The following is an 18,539-nucleotide window of genomic DNA, read 5'->3' on the forward strand; positions in this document are numbered from 1 at the left end:
AAAAAAAAAAAACTAAAAACATTGACAAAATTCTATTTCTCATTTTTATATGAAATATTAGAAGAGGTTAATTGGTTGGTTAACGGCATGTAATTCAGACACGAATGCTATAATCAATGTGTTCGATTACAGTTAATGGCATATCAAAGTACAGTATCGATTTTCAATTGTATTCAACACGTCATAACGATATTAACCAATGTATTTTTTAACCACGTCCAATACTGATCACATAAATCCAAGAGAAATACTAATTAGAAAGATCAAGAGATGTAAGTAAAATATTATTATTTGATAACATTTTCATGAATGAAAGTAACAACAATTGTCATCTTCCTCGCAGTATCGATACCGGTCTATTTATAACGCATCAATCCAAAATACCAATCAATGATAGATAGTATAACGAAAGTTAAGTTAGAAAAAGTTTGTACGAGGTTTCGTCTTTAAAAGCAATTAAGCCAATATAAACTTCGAAAACTACCAACGTACTTACAGAGCCACGGATAGAAGGCCGGGTCCGTTCGAAGTAACCGGCCAAGTAGTCGCACAGAAAGCTGGATACAGCGCGAAGTAACTTTATAAATCAAATAAAATGGCCCGTGCCACCGAACAAATCAAGCAACTTTTTATTTTTTTATACGCTCAACTCAACATTGTTCCTTATCCTCGTTCCAACCTTTATCGAACAATACTCGAATCTCTGTAAACGTTGCGACGATTTCCAAACTCTTATATAGTTAACATTAATCCTTCGAGGACAAAGAAAAATAAAACTCCAACCTACAAATTACTCATGTTTTTTTGCAAACGGATTTATTAACCTAATATCATAGATATCAAGCTGGAGAAAAGAAAAACAAAATGATCAAGTATAACAAAAGATGCAAGACATTTTCATTAGACTTAGACGTTATTCTTTGTTATTAACACATTATCGTTAGAGAGTACCTTGCCTACGATAGAGGATTATCTCGATAATGCATTTCACCTCTAACTCCCACCTGAGTAACATAATACCACAGCGACCTCTATCCACGAACTCTAACATCCTCGTGAATGCACCGTTACCATCAATTATTACGAGGCTTCCTTTTGGAATTCGTGATTCCAAGCGTATACTTTGCGAGAAAAATAAATAGCTCACTTTAATATCTAATCTCGAATTAACAATACACAAATCTAATTGATCAGATATTAGGCCTATTTAATATAACATAGAGGGGAGGGGGTTCGTTGGTAAGAGAAGGGTTGGTCAAGGGGTGATCTCGGTCAAGGGTCAACCGTTAACCGGTGACCGAGCTGGAGTTTCCTCTGTCGGTAAGGGGTTTGAGCCAAAAACAATTTATATCTCACACCGCGAGATCCGGTAAGGTCTCTCAATCTCTGGGCACGGTTTGTTGGATTACAAATCGTTTTGGCTAGCGATGCAAGCCAAACCGGACTCTGGCGTCGCATCTCTACTACGTTAGCTTACTACCGAAGTGTATGAGAGAGGGTGGCCAGGAGGTGGAAGAAGCAAGGAGGACCATGAGTAGCAAGATGGCGTCAGATGGATGCCCCCATTAATTAACTAGTCCCTAGTTTGCGCAGCTTGCTCGCGCAGATTGCTCACGCAGTTCTATCATTCATTTGAGTCACCCTCTGCCATTCTCACCGTAACTTATGGTTCTTTCGCTCATCGAATGGTTGTATCAAATGGTGAAATAAATCCGTCATTCCCATCCAAAATAAAAAAAAACATCGGAAACCGGAAAACGAGAAGAAATGACCCTTCGCTTTCTTTACACTTTTTCTTCTTTCTCCTTCTAAAATATGTTCTTCCTATTTTATGGGACAAATTTCGGGCGCCAAATAGGATCTTAATACTTCGTTGTTTTTTATCTACCAATTGATTATATACATTTATGAAAAATATCTTTTTCCTATCGTAACCACGTCGAATGTTAAACTCAATTACGTCCGATTAATTCAAGAATACGTTTTTCCGAAGGTACATTAATTAGCATACGATTTAAGTTCATTCCCATCTCTTTCTTTTTTTCTTATTGATTTATTCGTGACTCTTACTTCTTTTTCCTATGACGATCTTGTCGATCTTCATAGAAAAATCGTATCTAAGGATACTTTAATGAGCTTATTTTGAAAAATTTCCATACCTAACGCATTTAGCAAAAGGACCGTTGGCCATATGGTACTAACAGCGTTTTTACGTAGAAGCTTCTCCAGGCGGTATCACGTAACAACTTAGAAAATCCCCTTTTTAACCGAGAAAGAACGAATTTTAATTGAACATTGGCGTAGACCAAAACGAACGAAGAAAAACATGCATTAAAATTCTAACCGATGAACGACGACGATGCATCGAATCGATGAATCTCTCCCCCCCCCACCCACCTCGATTTCGAGGACCAGCTGCTACTTGGTTACATTACGGTTATAATATAAAACTATAAAATTAAACGATCCTGGGGATAGGGAAAAACATACCCAAATGTCGGCCAACTTTAATAATGTTTGGATTAAAGCAAGCAATGATGATTTTCAATCGTCAGTGAATTGTAATTAAAATCGGATCGGGCCAGACTAGGTAGTGAAATATTTATTATCTACACGTACAATGAATATTTCATTTCATTCGTATGCCCAATTTCAACGTTACTGCTGAATATCCTGGGTTGCCATTTTAAGTTTTCTGCGCGGTCGCGCACCAACGAGGGTGTTTAATTACTGACATGAATCGTGCCGATGAAATTTTATATTCTTCGTATATCTCTCTCTCCCTCTCTCTCTCACTCTATCTCTCTCTCTCTATTTTTCTTTTTCTTTCCCTTTCTCTCACATTCACATTTTCATTTTAGATCTAGATCTTTTTTTGGAACCGACCGATCACGTATCGAATTATAGTTTTGACATTGCTTTTGAATTGTGCATTACGCGTTCGTTTTTTTTTTCTTTTTTTTGTTTTACAGAAATATCAATGACGTTATCAAATGAAATATTTTTCTTCGTTCAAAGATGGAAAGAATAGGAAACGAGGAATGATAGTAATGAGAAAGAGAAAGAGAGAATGCTGATCGAATAATATCTAAGAGAATTTGGCCTTTTCTTTTTTTACAAATTTCACTATCACTCTTAGTATTGGAATTGAGTGAAGATCAGGTACAAAAGTCGGTCGGTCAGTCGGTCGTACGTTGCATACCGTGTAATATGGAAATGTTTTTCATCGGTATTTAGTATCTCTAGGTTGTTATAACATTCAAAACTTAACTACTCGAATAATATAATCTCCAGTATCAGCCCTCACTTATCATTATTTGACTTGGTCGTTGTGAAGTGAAGAATGAAATCGATATTCTCGATGGAGTCAACGGATACACGTACCGTCGCATACTAGTGCCATCATCTCGAGTGAAAAATCTAATGAGAAAAACTAAAGAAACAAAAACAAATCAAATCAAATCAAATCAAATAAAAAAAGAAATTGAAGAAGAAAGATATATAACGATGCACTTCGTTGACCCAGTTGCATCAATTGATCCGTATCACATTGGCTTTCCCGTTTCGAGAACCATCACAAAGCGGTACCGCCTATCAGCAATTATCCGGGCTCGAAGATATCGGAATTCCTGTGGTCGGTTGCCTCGATAAAATTAATACTGCCATCCAACGTAATGTAATTAAAATGTAAATTCAAGCGTGAATGACCGTTTCCACTCTAATGCCGAACGACCAAACAATTATCGCCTATTAAAGGGCAACGCATCTTTCGTAGAAAAAAATGAAAAAGAGAAAAATATCAAAGGCCTGTACGGGTGGAAAAAAAAAGAAAAGAACAAGAAATTTAGAAATAAGACTGCACATACTACAACATTCTAATTAATTGATTATATTTTCTGTTTGAAATAAAAAAAAAAATCTAAATCCTAATCCAACACAGAATACTTAGGTTTAAGCATTAGCCTCGATACGCTGCTGACTGTTTCGTTCCCTTTGATCGCCGTTCGCCCTCGTGTACGACATGACACTTTACCAATACAAGCATGACGTACAAGCACTGGTCACCGTGTTAAGCGAAGCTACGTCGTCATTAGCCGAATGAAAACATGCTTCTAAGCCGACTATTTACTAGTTGGCTTTTATATACTTTGCTTCGGGCAAGTATACATAAAACTTGACACTTGACAAGACCATCGTCGTACGATACTAACGACGGGAAGGAGGGGGAGGAGCGGGGTAAAAAAATGTTGCAAATTTTATAAACTCTATTACTTTGTTTTATCCTTTACCAACGACTACAAAAGCGAATATAAAAGCGTATAAAATAATTGAAAAATCTTCGATGATCGATGAGAACAACGAGAAGTCGTAGGATCATTTAACATTCTGTCTGTGTTAACGCAAACAATAAATGCTGTATAATAATTACACTCATGAGTAAATTTGTGTGACACAAAGAACCAATAAATTGTTTCTGACAGGAATGATAATTACAAATAAACTGCGAGTTAAAAAATGTATAAAATATTGATATCGATCGTTGAATAGAAAACAAAAATGTTTTTTGACGAAAGGAAAACGGGATGAACGTTTAAGAAGAACGTTCTTAAATTGTTGAAAAAGGAATTAACGATCTTTCGAAAGTAGTCTTGATCTTGTTAACGTTAGGGAATAAGAAAACGAACGTTTAAAGTAGATACAAACTCGGCAGGTAACTGACAGTCGGTCCACTTTATCGTAGATTCCCACCCATCGACCTTTCAGAACGTAGACCTTTGCGTGCAACGATAATTAAAGCTACTGTCGGCGCCGCAAAATGTTGAGAAATCGAGTCGATCCACCTGGCGACCGGAAATACATGCTTAACGGGCATGTATAATGGATGCGCTACGATTACGTGTGTTTCGTGTAAAGGAGATTGATTGCCTTTAACAAGGTCGATCTTTATCCGTTCTTCTATTATTTCGTGAAAGTCTTAAGAACGATAGTGATCGATTTCTAAATACGTATTTATATGCATATTTAAGTTAGATACATTGATACGTTCGAACCCCTCTCTTAGTTGTCTCTACGAATTAAGTTAATATAATCATTATCTATCACAATTACACGCGCAAAATTCTAGTCTATCATATTAGAGTGAATCAAAAGTACATACATTTGTTTATTAACATTTCCAAAATAAATTTTACAGAAACAATCCATTATGCAATTTATAAGACAATTTATAAAACAATAAACGCACGAACTTATGGTTCACCCTAATATAACCTTTATGATCTTCTCAATAAAATCTCCCTATTCCTATTTATACATTTATCGAATCTCTTAATTAATTGTTAGTCAATGAAACATTTATCATCGATAAACGCAATGATACGCGATCTGTCGAGTAGTAGTGCACTAGAAACACGCATTGTCTACGTCATCGATCAGTTTCATGTCGGACGTTTCGTGGATATGTATATCCATCTCTACCGATGTTTCCATTAGAGTTAGGAAATGAGATTAGCGCAGCTTCGATGAATCCTATCTGTTAGGTGGGAAGCTCGCGAAGGTATCGTCAAGAAAATCGATAATGTTACTTGTGCCTTCATTTCCTCTTTGACTTACAAAAATAAATCCATCATATCTAGAAAACGTACATTTTATTTTTTATTAGGTTTACACAATCGATCCAATGCTATATTAATAAATTTAATATTTGTTGAACGACCGACGCCTTGTATCGGTACTCCAGTGGTTTTCTTGTCGTTGAAAATGCACTTATAGATGGATGTTGGGAATCGTTTATTTATGAGGAATGAGGATAGGTAAAAATAAATTAAAATATATTTTTGAGCTCAGTCAGTACTAAGAAGTACAATTTATTTGGCTCGTCAGGGAAAAGCCTTTCGGCATAAAAACCCTGGTTGAAATATACAGATGACGATGATATTTCGCTAGCTTACCTATCGGCAGTTGTAGACGATGATGATATTCCACAGGCAGAATAGAATTCTGACCACGTGCCTTCTTCCTTTGTTCCTTTGTGTTCCGCTGATGTAATCGTAGCGCAGGAGTGTAGCTCTCTTCGATGTGATCGCTCACAGGTCTCGTGGTAGAATAGTATTTAAGCGTGAAAGCACGCGGCTTTTATAGACAAAGACGATGCAACGCGCGGACCAATAACCGAAAAGTTGGATAACCTAGCTGTCGATGCATATGATTGGCCTAATAAAAACGGTGGGAGATCGTGCGCTAGAAGACCGAAAGCGCCCTACAAGAAGCTCGCTGCGCCCCTTGGTTCTAACGCTGAAACTAAGATGCTTCTTTGTCGCTATATCTTGAGACGTGTCAACACGGCTCGACACGTCCAGATGTCTCACTCACTCGCTTGCGTAGGATACGAAACAATATTTATTTATAAAGTAATCGTACATCTTCATTATTTTCGATGACTTTGATTCATCTTTCAAACAATTGCCGAATTTCTTGAGAAAAAAAAATAGATAGCAATTGCGATGAAACAAATTTAAAACAAAGCATAGCAATTAATTGCTACATCTAATATACAATTGTTCCTGTTCAAAGGAACGTAAATACACGATGTAAACAAATATCGTTATCGATAATGCAAATGTTCCATATATATATGTTTTAAATAATTAAATACGATAAATATTAGGATCGGCTAATTAAATCGGTTATAAATTCAATTAAAATATCAAATATATAATCACTGTCCATCATTAACGTCCATATGTTAGCAAATACATACTGAGAATGTTGCGTTTAGATTTGTCACCGAGTTAGCTGGTAGTAGTAGTTATATACTATATCTACATATCGTACATACGTTACCAAATACCGATATAATGCAACTCAACTACCTGTGCAAACACTTAACGCGATCCCAAAGCGAGCGTTTGTTTATTTACATCCCCCTTTTGTGTATTACTCCTAGAGTATCGTCATCATGCGCAGATAGACGGTGTTTCTACCGAAAATACATGTACAGCTCGATACCATTATTAAACGTATCCATCCCTATGCTAAATAGTCAGAATTTTGTTATTTACATAAATAAACAACAAACAACAATAAACAACTTTCCCATTTATATTATTTCAAAATTATTTTACACACTTAATATTAATATATTACGTGAGTTTAAGCAATAGTCTAGTTTAAATTGCTTATGTTCGAACCGAAAATCCTACTAGTGTTCCTATCCTTGGCCCTTTCGAATTAGCTTTGTATTAGCTCTGTCCTTAAACGATAAAAGCAGTAGGATAATATCCAATTCATAGGGAAAATGTGAGATACAAGAGTATTACCAGAGAACAGTTGCAACCGCTATCGTCCTACTCCAGCCTAACGGAACGTCGTAGACACTTCTAATCCGACAGAATCATGGCGTACAAGTTTCAAAGCTTTGCATCTGCAAAGGACGCCGCGTCCAAGCCAGTTATCATACTTCAAGGACACTTATAATCTGCTACCCGCAAGATTGTTACACCCTATATATATATCATCTGCTGTTAACCTAGTGATGCTGCTTCAGGGTAAAAGTTTTAACTCGTTGCGTTGATGTTTTATTTTTTTGTAACAATTGCTTTCCCTCGATATTGAATCAATTTTCATTTGAAAACTTGTTTACCTATAGCCATGTAAAATACGTCAAATAAATATCTATTTTAATAGTCGAATACAGCGGATTAAATGTAATCTCTATTATGCTTGACGCAATAAATTTCAACTAAAATGTAATCAAATATCGTTGTTTACATATGTTGCCTACAGGTAAATACCAGCAGTACGCGTAGGAAACGTGCATACTTGCCAATGTGTCGTTTATAACTGAAGATATTAGAAAATAAACACAGAAAGGTTGTACAAAGTGTACATTTATATATACATACATACGCACACAGAACAGGTATGTGTAGCTCGTAAATAAGCGCTGGTGAATGTTTTCTTTCATCGATAGCAATACCACACACCACGCTGGCAAGCGCATCGGCGTAATTTTGATGACCTACATTTATCGAACAAACAACAAACGATTATATATTTTACACGATCAATCATTTTTCCGCAACATCACGTTATCGTTACACCAAGACTTACACCTCTTTAAATTCACCGTTATTTCTTTCCGTGAAAATCTTTTACGGGCTTCAATCGATCCCCGAGTAAATTATACTTTTATGTTTATTTCAAATATATTTAATAACGCAAATAGTAATTGTTTATTCATCTACAAACATAAATTTATAATTATTCTATCAATAAATTTCTTTCGATCGATCGTATTCCGATGAAAAGTTAAATTTAATAAAAGTAAATACGTAACGTTTCTTTTTCGATTCGAAATAGGAAAGATATTTATCTAAAATATTGTATTATTAGAATGGATCGTAGATAATGTTATATCGAATCAAGAAAAGAACTGTGCTCTCTCTTGCAACAACAATATGCAAAAATAGAATATATGAAAAATCATTCTTTACCATTTACTTTGTATAAAAATTTAACCTATCAGTTAAACGATACTCGAACATGGTATAAGTATATATTGGTATGAACATGTTATGCATAAAAAATTCACTTATTCGTCTCGTGAAAAAATTAAAATCCAAAATAAAAACTCTACTCTAAATCATGTTGTATAAAAAGCGTAGCGTAAATTGCTGCGTAGTGTAAAATACAACGTATTGTAAAATACTCGTAATGAATGAGCAAGTAGTACGCGACTGTATAACAAAAGGCAATAAAGGTATATACGTAAAGTTTTGCAATTAATTAAATGAATAATTGAAACAACAAGTATTCCTATCGATTTTAAAATGTAATTTTGTATATTCGTTTATTGTCGTAAAGTGTTTTTTTACTTTTTTTTTTTTTATCCGATAGATGCATAAACGCATGACTAAGTACACTGGAATTGAATTATCGATCGGAAAATCCATGCAATGTAAACTCCCTATACATAATAGACGTCCTCTAAATTAACAGGTGCACACAATTAACACGTGCTCTCACATTAGGGAATTTGATCGATCGATTGATCAATCAATCAATCGATCTTCTATATTGTATCGATCAATGAGACGAAGGAGTGAAAGGACAAAATGTTATCACGAAATCAAAGCGATCTGTCTCCGGTTGCATCCAGGTTTGTAGAAGATGCAAGGTAGGCGTCTTGAGTCTTGCCGTTTGACACGTAGGCCAGATGTCCTGGGCGAAGAACGGCCCTATAGTAATAGTAATAGTAGTAGTAGTAATAGTAGTAGTAGTAGTAGTAGTAGTAGTAGTAGTTTGATAAGGGCTTGCGAAGAGTAGAACCGGGATTGGTGAGTGTTGGCTAGGAAGGACACCAAGTTGCATTTGGTAGGCAAATGCTCGGAAATTCTGCCGTCAAATATTGAGACACGTACACGTTCTGTTGCTACCTGCGTGCACGGTCGTCAGCGTTGAATGCTACGCGCGGAATCTCCACCGGTGCAAGCTATTTATGTAAACGACAGTTCCCAGGAGCGTTGCCGCGACGCGTTTGCTTATATTTCCGGCATTTTGTGAACATTACCGTGGTATTCAGGTGACATATTCCTTCCTTCTTCTTCTCCCTTCTCTTCGGCTTTCGTATTTTCCCATAACTGAACGCCCTTTCATCTAACCCTCCTCTAGCACACCAATCCCCTACCTCCTTCTTGTCCCTTTTCAAATAGCGGTTCCACGTCTCGCGACCCTATTTCCTTCTGTTCGTCTCAAGCCCGTCACCGACGATGACGTGCAACCACCCCCGGCAATCTTGTCCACGACTTTTCGTTCTTAACATCATATTTTTATTTACTTTTTTATTATCTAATCTTCGTTCTCCTTTTCAATCATGGATCGTTTATTTCGATCGTGTTAGACAAGTTCTATCGATCTTACAATTAAACTTTTTTCTAAAAATTTATCTATATCTTGTTGCATTAGGAATTTATATATATATATATATATATATATATAATTTATTTAAAAACATAACTTTTTTATCTCACAGAGAAATTAAATATGGGGTGCGACAAAGAGAAAGAAAGTTTTAAATAAATTTATAATCAACAATTCGGAATATGACACGTATATATATATACAATACTTCATACACGCGATAATACCGTGTATTTACATATTGCACCGCACAATTGCACGCGTGCCGTTACGCACATAGCTATAGTACATACATATACCGAACGAGGCAAGCTCATAAAGCATCGTCGAGTGGTTCCACGTGAAAAATGTCTCTTTATTCCATACGCTTCTCGTCTCTCTCTCTCTCTCTCTCTCTTCCTCGCACCAATGCTAGCAATGAGACACGTCATTTGCAATGCTATTACTACGGTCTTCGGATATAACAATGGGTAATTTGAATGTATTAATTCCACGTTGACACGGTAACGCTCATTGTTCGGTTTAGACACCGAATAAAGGGAGAAGGAAGGTAGGGTCGTATATCTATCTTCCCAAGTGAAAGAGAAAGAGATAGAAAGAGAAAGAGTGAGAGAGAGAACCTACTTCGAAGTAACCACGAATATTCTGACGAGACCGAATATAAACGCAGCGAATGTACCGGTCAGTAAATGCATGTATATTGCTTCATGAATGCACTCGGCGATGAGCTTGTAGTTAGCCTTGCTGGCATCGTTATTAGCACGGGTCCATAGCTTATGCGTTCTCTCGCGAGCTTAGAATCCGTCCTGACAAATAACGTCCTATGGAAGAAAACGTATCATTAATAATAATAAGTCGTGGGATTAATTTCAAATATCTAAATGTTTCGGACATAAAATTTGATTAATATAGTGTTTATCGTGTGTTTTTATATTTAGAAAGAAATCGATGATATTATTCGATTAAAAAAATAATATAATTAATAATAATAAAAATAATTAACATGGGATCAATTTCAAATTACTGAATGTTTTGGACAAAAAATTTGATTAGTAAAGTGTTTTTACAGAAAGAAGTCGATAAAATATATTCGATTAAATTAAGGATACACGCACACATTTAGACTGAATAGTATTTAACTTTATACGAAATCCTGTAATAATAATCATTCGTGCGAGCGTGTGTGTACGTGGCACGGCGGTTTGCCATCTTATATCTCCACAGTCGTTTTCGTTAAAGGGATCCCGAACCCTTATACCTCTCGTCTAATAACGTTCTTGCCCGAGGCAAGGATAGCCGGGTAAAAGACAACCGAAGAGACTGTGTAATCACCGGATCGACGTTGTGTTGGAGGAAGACGCGCGGAAAATGTGCGCGTTGAATTCGTGTAATTTCGTGGCGATCGATCGATTGAAGCCTGCGCGACGAACGGATCTTTGTGCGAATCTCACTATCGAGAGAAAAAGAGAGAAGAAAGAGAGAATAAAGAGAGAAAAAGATAGTTTTATATACTTAGAGTCGAAAGGAAGCTTCCTTATAATTAAGAAGTCGATTAGATTATATATAAGATCAAACCACGGGATAAAAAACATCACCGTGAATTTCTAATAGAAATTTTCTTTCTTGCAAGCAGTATGTATATTCTATCGATTAAAAAATTCATCTTACACTTGTATGTAATATTATTAGAAAACCTATTTTTGGCAGATGCGCTTAAATAGGAAGACGAATATAATACCACTTTTACAATATGAATAAATTATTATTAAAAGCTTCTTATTCTTTTATAACAAACGAGTATAACGGCGGTGAAAGATAGTTCGGAATCGTATTAACGGATCATCTTTTAGAATAGATTAAATCGGTATCGATCTTTTGCTTGATGAAAAAAAGATAGGAAAGAAAGAAAATAAGAATGAAGAGAAAAACGAAAACACGGAGAAAATTTTTCGTTTTACGTCCTAGAGAAATATAATATTCTTTATTACATTCTACCGCGATCATTGTCGGCCGTTACATGGTAAGAGCTTTACTCTCGATCCCCCTTTCAATCTTCTGATAGGACAATTTCCTACGAAACGGCGAATGATCAGCCAATATCTATTTCTCAACCTTTTTCAGGAGACCACCCTCCTCCGCGTCCCATGGATTTATTTCTATTAGCCATTTATGGTCGATGAGTTGCTTTATGTAGTTACAATAATCTCTCTTCAACCATTGTGATTCCCTTCAGATATCAGAGAGAGAGAGAGAGAGAGAGTCGGGGGTAAATCATTTGTGCTAGTTGTTATCTCGAAACTGTGTTAGAGCAATTCGATCCGCTGATAATTCCCGCCAGACTCTGATCTCTTAGGAGAAAAAGAGAAAATAAGGTTTCGTCAAATAATATCAAAGAAAAATCAATCGGCAAAAAAGAACAAGATTGAAAGAGAGAGAGAGAGAGAGAGAGAGAGAGAGAGAGAAAGAAAAAAAAAATCGTCGTCAAACGAAACGTTCACCGAGATATCATCGGTGGAGGAGGGGGTGGGGTAAATGCCAAGGATATAATTCGCAATATTTTCTTTCCATTTTAATTCATGGCAATTTGAACAGGCATCTCATATCTATTTATAATATATTATATATACGTACGTATATATATAAATAGTATGTGTGTACATATACATCTATACTCTCGTTGGGATAGTTGTAGGTATTTGCGAAATGAAAACCTTAACGCACAAACGCTTTTTCATACAAATATTATTCCGAATTATTCGGCAAACACGCTTTGTTCAATTTTATGCTGCGCTCTCGGTATTTAAAATTCAGCAAATAATATTCGTCGCCATAAGGAGACAAAGGTGGGTGCTGGCGATGGCGATGGCAATGGTGATGGTGATGGTGATAGTGATGGCGATGGCGGTAGTGGTGGTGGAAAATGAGGTGGGTGGAGGAGATTCGATTATAATATTCCAGAACACGTAATACAGCCCGATCCCGAAGTCACGTTCGGCCAGTGAAATTATCCCCCGTTGCAATTTGCATCAACAACATACGTACGCATTATAATGCGCGATACGATGTCGCGGTCAGGATCTTTTCCGAAGGGTAACGTGAGACGAGCTCGTTATTTTTACACCGCGAATTTGCGGGGAAACTTCATTGCGACAAAGCTACGTTAGACGTGGGAAACGAGGCAGATGTAATTCCTTCTCTGTTTGTCTACCTCGAGAGAAACAAGACGCAACTCACCCAACTATACGTTCTCTCATTCTCGCCCACCTTCCTCTTTCTCTCTCTCTCTCTCTTACTCTTATACTCTCGTTAGAGTCGCATGACGTTCGTAAGACCTGTTATTTAATAATAACGATGATGTAGAATCACAGCTTTGCATCATTCGAGCTTGCATGCAGTAAGTACGAAACAGCAACCGAGTTCGTGTAGGATAATTGCAACCTGGAGCATCGATTATCTTAATTGAAAAGAGGTAAGCATATTTAAAAAAAGAAACTACACAGCAGGGAGAGAAGAGGGGAAGTTTAACGTTAATTAATTAAACGCTTGAACGTTTGAAGTCTTATCCACGATGTCTTAACACGAACAATAAAATCAAATATTACCCAGCCACATAAATCACTTTGATTAAGAAAAATACATTACTTATATCTGATTTAAAAGATTTATTTTCGAACAAAAAACAAAAAAGAAAACAACAAAAACAAAAATCAGAATAGTTTTTAAACACGTTAGAATCGATTTGTACGATCTAACACACATCAGAGTCACGAAACTAAGACATCCCGGTGGAATTAAAAAGTTTTAAGAGTTTCTCATGCAGTCGAGAAGGAAGAAGTGATAAACAAAAGATTAAACGTAATCCAGCAGCGTCTTGAACTTTCTTTCTCGTGGATTAGAACTGGGATATATCGGCAAGTATTCGATAAAACTTTCTAGGACACTCGATAGCTTTCTCTTTCTCTTTCTCTCTCTCTCTTTGTCTTTGTCTTTCCCACTAAAAGTTTAGATAATATCGACCTTTCGTAAAATGATGCGAATTTTAACAAGATTCTCGTCTAAGTGGCGAGCTACAATGTTACGGATGCATTAGAGCTCATGCATATAGATACACTATGCGATCTCCTATATCGATTACTAATTATACAAGAGTTAAATCCATAAGGAACAGCGACATTAATTTATACCTAAATACTACCTTCTCTCTCAGAACATTTACCTCGATCCAGTATTATCTTAAGCAACTCCACTGGGTCCCATAGACACTCGATTCTTTACTCGGGTCGCATCGATCAGCCACTTTAACGTTTCGTATCTCTCGAATTTGCATTCTCTCTCTCTCTCTCTCTCTCTCTCTCTCTCTCTCTCGATTTTGATCTCTTAAAAACTTGAAGAAAAAAAATAAAAGTCGAACTTTCGAATTCCCTATCCTGACGCAAATGTCAATGATAACAATTAACCGTTTCTTTCGTGAACCATTTCATAGAAAAATCCTGCTCCCGAAAGTAATCTACGGGTGCATCACCACGAACGATAGCGATGACAATAATAATGCAGCAACAAATACGTAAGCTAGATATCTTTCTTTCTTTTAACACACAGCACCGTTACCAGAATGGTTGACATTTACAATTTGAGTGTTTTAACCGTGGCAACAGATCATTCTACCTGGGCATACAATACGATGACAAAAAAAAAACAAAAGACCGAACTCATCATCTCTTCCCGAAAAAAAAGCTAGGAAAATTTTTTTTTTTTTCTATACGTGCGCGTATATTTTCTTCCTTTTGGATAGAACCAGATAACAACAAAAAAAAAGACAATTAGAAAATATAAACAAAAAAAGAAATGAAAAGAAGAACTATTCCGTCTCGCTATGCTATTGGAATGCGATATATAAATGTAAATGAGTAGTGCTTTCATGGTATGTGCAATTAAGAGGTTATGAAATTCTTCGCTGTCGGAACATCTTTCTTTCGTCTCTCTCTCTCTCTTTCTGTTTCTGTCTCTGTCTCGTTCTGCCTTTTATCGATCTTTTCTCTAATCTCATTTTCTCTTTCTCTCTCCCTCAAGTTTCACGTTCGAAAAGCACTGGGAGTTATCAGACTTATGATTGATGTTCTGCTTGAACGTTTGATGAGTTTACACAATTAACGTGACCAGCGTGAAAATCGAACCTGGATTCTCGTGATTAAAAAAAAAAAAAAATACAGTTCTATAATATTGTTTCATTTTCGGTCATTCTTTTAGCGACAAAATCATGTAACGGATAATAACGTGGAACGGAAAACTTTCAGAACCTATTATTTTATTTTATTCCGTAATAAAATTATATCTAAATAGCATATATATATACCGTCAATGTCAAAAAAAAATTCTATCGTACTCTATCCCAATAGAATTAAACATTCAAAATATTGCATAAAGAAGATAAATTTTAATTTCACATTAATTATCGACAATGGAATTATTACGTTGATTATATTATAATTAATTATTACTACAATACAGAAAACACATTTACAATTTAAAACGTGTCGAAAATATTTCATTTCGCGGTAAAATCTGTTTTCCCTTTTTTCTAGATGTTACGCGTAATACCATACTCGAGTATACGTTTACAATACCCCGGTTTTATCATCGTGCACGTAAGTCTCGAGTTGATGCTGGCATTGTTATAACGATTCGTATACCTTGACGGGCATTAAAAAAAAATGTATAAGAGAAAGAAGTATGACCCCCTGGTTGAAAGAAAAAGAAAAAAAGAAATGTTAGTGGAAAAAGTAAAATATACCGGGACGCAATTAAAGACGTAGCGACCGCAGCAAGCAGTCCGGTGGTTAGTGCTCCATACGTGCATGCTAATTACACTAATGAATATTTATTCAATTGCTGTGTGAAACCTCGGACCTACCGCAGGACAAAGGGACGCGGTCGCGTCGTGTCCAACACAGACAATATGTTGTTTTCAAGCCGTAGTCGCGAGCCGGACTCACCTCACAACGCGGCTCCATTTTCCTAACACTTATTGCATAATTTTACACGTGAAATTTCTCTACAAATTATCAGTACCCGGAATGACCTCGTAAGATTGAAGAGGGGATTAAGCTTTTAGAGGGGAAGGGATAAAAACTGACCTACCATTCGATAAAAAGATCTTTACGATTGTCGTTGAATTTCAAAAACACGCAAACGTAGAACATAAAATGCGGAAAAAAAATTAATAGGTTCTTAAATAATACGCTGTTTCGATAATTATAAAATCCAGAAAATGTCTCTGAAAAGACATACATCTACTAATGAAAAAATCAAATCCGGAGTATAACATATAGTAAACTCTCTCTCTCTATATATATATATATAGTTATATAATAGGAAAAACGTCTGCGTGTTCAACGCTAACGAATGCTTTTGAAATTTCCAGATACCTCTGAAGCATCGAGATTCGTATGGGGAAAACTTCTAGCAGCTTGTCAATGCGATCTTTCTTATTCCACGTTTCAAAGAATAAAGACGGGTTCTTGGAATTAGTGAAACCAATGTTTTCAATCGTGCACACAAAATCGTTAGATTTCGAAGTCCAAACTCGAAAAGGGAGAGAACGGCCAGTGGTAATGATGATGATGCGCCAAGATCGTTTTAGTTAATGAACCTTTAATGAAAACCGAGTCTCGAGGCAAGCCGCACTTTTTGCATTGATCGAAGTCTCAATAGATACACGAGCTGGCGCATATATACCTCTCCCACCCCTTTTTCTCCTACTCCTACTTCTTTTTCCCTCTCCCTCTATCTCTCTCCCACCTTTTTGTTCCTACCTCTATCTTTTTTCTTCTTCCTTTTTTAATACAAGGAAAACAAATAGAACGTTACCCTGGCTCTTTCGCGTGCGTGAATACGCCCGCACTGGCATTCAATTTGCTGGAACGAGTACCGTCGGCACGGAATGAGAAGCAGAGAAAGATGGAAAGAGAAAGAGAGAGAGAGAAGGAGAAAGTGCATGCACGTATGGAAAGAGGGGGGACAGGGAGAATCTTTCAGGAAATTCCATGCGCACGTTATCGCGCCCGTCCTCGGCACGACTCTGCGTGCCCCTTAAAGGATAATAAACCGATGGCACTTTCGCAAACTTATATATACTATTTCAAAGCGTTAACGTTATTATACGCGTTCCATAGTAAATTGTATTACTAAAGTTTAGAATAGTCTTTTTTGAATGAGACGTATTAATGATAGGACATGTATTGATATTTTTTTTCATAATATTATCGACTTACAGCGGGCTCATTCCTATTTTGTTATTTTGCTTTAAATAAATTTTAGCATTCAGTATATAACAACAAATATTTTTCATTTTAGCACAAAAGTAAAGAAAAAAGGAAAAAAAAACTTTGTAATATTTTTTAAAGCACTGTTTTATAATTCGACTTTAATTGGCACTGTATTATCCGTATTTTCATTGTAAAACTGAATAAATGACCGGAGACGATGCTCAAGATAATATTAATCGTAATTACTCACGGAATACTACAGGTTGGTCTAACAGAGATTCCCAAATCCTGTTTTGCGAAAGGCATTTGTCTTTTTTACTTTCTCCTTGAGTAAGGGTAACATTTGCTAACATTAACAAAGTCCAAAGTACGATGTATAATTATTATAGTTAGAGAACTTGAACATGCAGCTTTTAGCTAAGTACGTAGATGAAACGATATCGCTTATGGTGTAAATTATTGCTCTTCGTACTTAGAAGTTTCGGTATCGTTCAACTTATAAGGTAAATAATTTGAAAGGAAAAAAATCAAATTTGAAAATGAAGAGAAACACCGTGTAGATACTGTCATTCCATCTTGATAAAAAGAAACCAAAAAAGCAAAAGGAGGCTAACTTTAATTACCCACCAAGTATTCGAAATAAAACATCGATACATCTTTACAGACACATTTTATTAGATTTTTCTTTACTTTGTTTCTATCAACTAAAAGAAGAAAAACTCATTTATAAGCACCTGTTGTACTTATAAAGATTGCTAAAGGATCGAATTTGTCCATCGTAGAAAAGAAATTTGGTTTACATGAGAAACATAGGGAAATTATTCGTAATAGGTATTGCTGTATATTCTGTTTTACCACAGAACAGCGAATAAAGTCTTCTGTTTGAGCAACATCGGAAAGATCAAAGAGGCGTTTAATACTGCATCTATCGTGTCCCTTCGTCTTCATTGTCGTACTTATACCTCTTTTTCTACCCTACAAACCTACATTAATGCATGCATGCATACATACATTCATACATTTATAAGATATCGAATTTCAAATCTGAAATATGCACGGTACATAAAATATCACAAAGTTGAGCATCCACACAAGACTGCGAGCATCTTTGAACACATTTTATGAGCACCCTCGTCGAACAGGACGTCCTATTCTTTCATGATTATAGGACATCGTACTCGAGCATAACGTAGGGACCATACGACACGACAGACTACGCGTTCACCATATCAAGCTTTGTATGTAAAGAAAGATACAACCGTTATATGGGAAACATGCATGTAGTGGTATAGAAGACACATCTCTCTGAGAATTTTATGCCAGGCCAAACGATGCACATCGTTGCAAGATTCC

General features: G+C 36.1%; 3 long non-coding RNA genes across 5 annotated transcripts in view; 1 reads left to right on the top strand and 2 right to left on the bottom strand.

Annotated features, from left to right (window-relative positions):
• LOC122519703 overlaps window positions 1-17,416 on the top strand; it is a 35,582-nt gene extending 18,166 nt beyond the window's left edge. The window contains exons 1-2 of one of the 2 annotated variants that reach the window (XR_006304351.1): window positions 13,293-13,390; window positions 16,343-17,416. This is a non-coding gene — a long non-coding RNA (uncharacterized LOC122519703). Of the gene's footprint in view, window positions 1-13,292; window positions 13,391-16,342 lie in introns of those variants that run through there. The other variant, XR_006304350.1, reaches the window with a different exon arrangement.
• Window positions 7,084-9,965, bottom strand: LOC122519701. Of its 2 annotated transcripts, none has more exons than XR_006304348.1 (2): window positions 7,320-9,965; window positions 7,084-7,247 (listed from the first exon to the last, which is right to left on the bottom strand). It is a non-coding gene; the product is annotated as an uncharacterized LOC122519701 (long non-coding RNA). The 2 variants fall into 2 exon arrangements; XR_006304347.1 differs by having other exon boundaries at window positions 7,084-7,252.
• Window positions 10,096-11,227, bottom strand: LOC122519702. Its single transcript, XR_006304349.1, has 2 exons — window positions 11,037-11,227; window positions 10,096-10,742 (listed from the first exon to the last, which is right to left on the bottom strand). It is a non-coding gene; the product is annotated as an uncharacterized LOC122519702 (long non-coding RNA).
• Window positions 17,417-18,539: the final 1,123 nt, after the last annotated feature.

This window comes from Polistes fuscatus, unplaced genomic scaffold (genome assembly GCF_010416935.1).
Source record: "Polistes fuscatus isolate 324 unplaced genomic scaffold, CU_Pfus_HIC Scaffold3, whole genome shotgun sequence".
Lineage (NCBI taxonomy): Eukaryota > Metazoa > Arthropoda > Insecta > Hymenoptera > Vespidae > Polistes > Polistes fuscatus.